General features: G+C 38.9%; 1 long non-coding RNA gene across 1 annotated transcript; it reads left to right on the top strand.

Annotated features, from left to right (window-relative positions):
- The first annotated feature begins 298 nt into the window (after positions 1-298).
- Positions 299-1,960, top strand: LOC141379130 (uncharacterized). The gene is made up of 2 exons (XR_012395131.1): positions 299-656; positions 729-1,960. It is a non-coding gene; the product is annotated as an uncharacterized lncRNA (long non-coding RNA).
- The last annotated feature ends 2,894 nt before the right edge of the window (positions 1,961-4,854 follow it).

The raw sequence follows: 4,854 nt of genomic DNA, 5'->3' as shown, positions 1-4,854 counted from the left end.
CAACCCGATTTTCATTTTCAAGCATAATGCAACGTCAATCTGACATGTTTACATGTTTACATGCCTGCTAGGCTGTCAGTATAGGGTGTGGATATACATCACTGCACACTTGTCATGGTTGTCAGGTGCTTGCGCTCTGTCTATTCATGTTTGTTGTTGTCATGTGTGTTTGTGTTGTAGCCTTCCATGTGCTCTGTTGCATGTTTTGTTTATATCACGTGATCAGTGGGACTAACCAGCAGTTTCAGCTGATGACACTTAGCACACCTATTTAAGAGCGGAAAGCAAGGACATCATTGTCAGTTCGTTTCACTGTTTTATGATCTCTCTGTGTCTTGTCAGGGTCTGCTTGTGCTGGCCTGATGTCTTGTTGTGGTTCCTGATTCTGCGACTATTTTCCAAGCTGCTATCGCACACTTTTAGCTTTGTTGTTGAACTTTTTATTGTTAAATTAACTTTCACTTGCACTTGGATCCATTTGACTTTGTGTCATTACAATAACGTGACAACACTACTCATGAATGAACGCTATATACTAACTAATGCTCTCAGATTTCATCTAAAATTTCTTCATTTGTGTTGCAAAGATGAACGAAGGTCTCAGGGGTTTGGAATGTTATGAAGATGAATAATAATAACATCATTTTAATTTTGGGGTGAGCTTTCCCTTTCAGTTTTTGCCAGTTCCCACCTCCCTTTCCTCTGATTTGTAAACTTTGTTTCATTAGTGTTGGAGCGACATGCTGTCAGAGAGCCATCTCTGCTCGAGGAAATTTGCCATGCTGACGAGCTGGAATGAGTTTTCTGCCATGGAAGCTTTAGGCTGAAGCTCTTGCCCATTGTCCTTTTTGAGTATGGATGGACAGATTGTGTCTATGAGGGCAAAGAGGGATCGGCACCAAAGCCTAAGGCCTGCTGCAATCCACCATGATGGAGAGGAGCAAGTAGGGTGAGGAAATGAGGAGCTGAACAACACTCTCATATACCACAGATGAGCTCTGGAAAAATCAAAAGAGAAGTGACGACAATAGGAGTTGAGAATGGATCAGACTTGGGACACTTTTGTGGCTTTTTAATGTTAGTGTGGCAGTTATTCATGGGACTGTGGCTTTACTTTTTGTTTTGTGGATATTTATTTTGTCTTTAAAACTTAAATTTTCTAAAATTTAAATTATTTTATTAAATACTCACCCTTAATTCGTTGTTTCAATACCTTGAGGACTTCATTCATCTTCAGAACACAAAATGCATTTTTTAGATTAAACAAAGAGCTCTCTGACTTCCCATAGACAGCAACAGCCTTGAGATGTTTAAAGTCCAGAAAAAAAAAAAAAAACATTGTCAAAATGCTCTATCAACGACTACAATCTATCTTAATTCAATCATACGGATCTCTGAAATAATATTGTGTGCACAAAAAAAAGCAAAACTACTTTGTTCACCAATGATTTCTCTTCCTCATCTGGTCATCAGTGTGTGCATTTACTGCAGGTAGCATGACATACTTTTGTTAGAGTGGGCCGCACAGCACACAACCATTGTATTGTCTGTAGCAAACACACACCAAGATCTACTGTGGCTGACAAGAGGACACACTATTCTACACCATTCATTCATGCTGTCCACACACAAATTGATTTAGCCAACATAACAATTTTAAGTAGATTAAACTCAAAAATATTTATTTGTATCACAAAAATTTCAACAATTTTGTTGTCTCAGCTCATTTTAAATGCGTAGTTTGAACAAGCAGCAAAAATACTTTTTGAGTGTAGGCATTAACATTTTAGGACCATTAATGTATATGGAGGAGGGAGCGCTCAGGTTTACTCTAAATTAATCTTAGAGTAATTGTGTTCAGATAATGAAAGAAGGTCTCTGGGGGTTTGAACAAGATGACCATGAGTAATAACAGAATGATAATTTTTTGGGTGAATAAACCTTTAAGTGTTAACTAGTTCCATGTCTCCCTCTTCCCTGAAATTTGAACTTTGCTACACAGACTCATTCTGATTACATACCCCTATATACATTTCTGGAGAGACCAAAATACATCACAGGAGCTACGTTTTTTTTAGCATTTTTTGTTTTTGCTAATTGCTGCTGTGTGTGTTTTGTCAGATCTCAAGTTTCTCTCGCAAGTGACATTTGTGCCTGCTGTGCTCGCGTAAATCCACCACTGTCGACTTACTGACTGACCAACCGACCGATACCTCACCCTCCCCCTTCCCTAAACCCAACCAATAGTGTTTTAAAAAGCACAGATTAGCCCGCCCAACTACTTTCCTAAACCCAACTAAAAAAGCAATCCAGAAAAAGAAAAGCCCTCGCAGTAGCCTGATTTTCACCACATTTTCAGATTTTACCACATTCTCACCCTGTTATTTACTTATTTGTTTTATTGTTTGGCTTTTGTTTTTGTCTTAGATGCTTTCTGGAACCGTTCTTCACCAGACTCAAACCCCATTGTTGCAGTCAACTCTGCTCTGTGTCTCAGGTCCGCGGTCGTACATGTCGAGCTACCAGACAAGCTTATAACAGCGGAAACGCTGTCCACAATGGAGGTAAGCGGTCAGCTGGTAAGCAAGTAAAGGAACAGCATCATACCACCCAGTAGTGTTCGTTTTAAAGATGAAATGCAACCAGTCGTAGCTCTGGCTACATAATTTGTGATCTCCAGAAATGTATATACACTCTCAGAAAAAAAGGTACAAAATTGTACCTTTTAGGGTACAAATGGCCCGTCACTGGGGTGGTACCCTTAAGGGTACAAATTTGTACCTCATTTTAAAGGTACAAAATTGTACCTTCTACATTTGTACCCTTTAAGGGACAATTTTGTACCCTAGACACTGAAGGTACAAAAATGTACCTTTTTATATTATATAGTATTTTCAGGGTACTGACCCAGGCATTTTGATCCTTTGGTGACTGCAAGCACAAATAAATAAATAAAATATTTTGGTTCACAGATGTCCATTTTTATTTATTAATGTAGAAATATTTCATTACAACTCACAACTGAATGTGTAAAGAAATAAAATTACACAGCAAGTATAAAGCAGACATGTAAAACAGTAAAAAGAACAATTTAGATAAGAATAAAAACTAAATAATCTACACTTAATACAAAGACCACAAGAATACTGTTTAAGATTTATAAACACATTACACAGGCTACATCAAGTACTGCACTTTATAAAGTTCAAAGTGTTTGTCTTTAGTCAGAATACTCGGTCATAATAAATAATTTGTCATCAACATTTTCTCTGAATTTCTGAATGAAGGCAATGTTTCTCTATAAATTGCTTCAACAGTGCAGAAAACCGAATACATCAGTAGCCTCTTCCTCAACATCAGTAGATTACTCCTCATCATCCTCAAGTGGAGTTGTAATTTGTTGTAACACAATATGTGTTTATGCTTTTGATAAACATGACATGTAAAGCACTCATATCTGGAAAATGTTCTTTGATAGTCATTAGGACCACAAGTTATTTAAAAATTTGCTTTATGCATGAATGATAGCAGTGTGCTGGATTAACTTGATGATTGTGATTATCCCAAGAGCATGTAGAGAAACAAAAAACAAGGTTGATCACTCTGGTAACTGGAGTAGATCGAGGCTCGTCACCGTCCACCGTTATTCAAAACATTCCACTGCAGAAACATCAAGGTGTTCTTCTAGTAAGATGGATATGTCAAAAATGTATATTCGTCCACATCATTAGCCCGGCCAATCGCAATCCCATCAACTCTGAAAACTGCCGTGACTCGTCTTGTTAACACAGTTGTCCAGTCGGTGGCCTCCTCCTGTACTTGAACTGTAGGATGTGGTGAAGATGGTTCACTGTAAATGACAAAGCAATAATTACATTCATATCAGTCACTCTATCACTGATGAAGAGAAAATCAACATGCATAGAAAGTGAAATAATTAATATTCACTGATTAAAAAAAAAAAAGTATCACAGATTAAAAGACTAATATAAATTTCATTCATTCATTCAATTTCTTTTCGGCTTAGTCCCTTTATTAATCTGGGGTTGCCACAGTGGAATGAACCACCAACTTATCCAGCATGTTTTATGCAGCAGATGCCCTTCTAGCTGCAACCCAGTATTACGAAACACACACACACACACACACACACACACACACACACACACACACACACACACACACACACACACACACACACACACACACACACACACACACACACACACACACACACACACACACACACACACACACACACACACACACACACACACACACACACACACACACACACACACACACACACACACACACACACACACACACACACACACACACACACACACACACACACACACACACACACACACACACACACACACACACACACACACACACACACACACACACACACACACACACACACACACACACACACACACACACACACACACACACACACACACTTACCAAATTCAGTTATAGCGCATGTCTTTATACTTGTGGGGAAACCGGAGCACTTGGAGGAAACCCTCACGAACACTGGAAGAATATGCAAACTCCTCACACAAATGCCAACTGACCCAGCCGAGGCTCGAACCAGCGACCTTCTTGCTGTAAGGTGACAGCACTACCCACTGCGTCATCCTAATATAAAGAATATCAAGCATTATAAAATGCATTTATCACAGCATATACTGAACAGAAAACAACATACGCACCCGAGCACAACGAAATGTTGAAGTGTCTCCCTTAACAAGGCTGGCAACATGAGAAGTGCTGCTGTAAAATCAATTCCTGGAACATAAAATGTGGCATACAAACAAATATGAAGGAATCCATCCAAAGCTA

Source organism: Danio rerio, chromosome 19 (genome assembly GCF_049306965.1).
Source record: "Danio rerio strain Tuebingen ecotype United States chromosome 19, GRCz12tu, whole genome shotgun sequence".
In the NCBI taxonomy this organism is placed as follows: Eukaryota; Metazoa; Chordata; class Actinopteri; order Cypriniformes; family Danionidae; genus Danio; species Danio rerio.
This window is presented reverse-complemented; position numbering and strand designations above follow the sequence as displayed.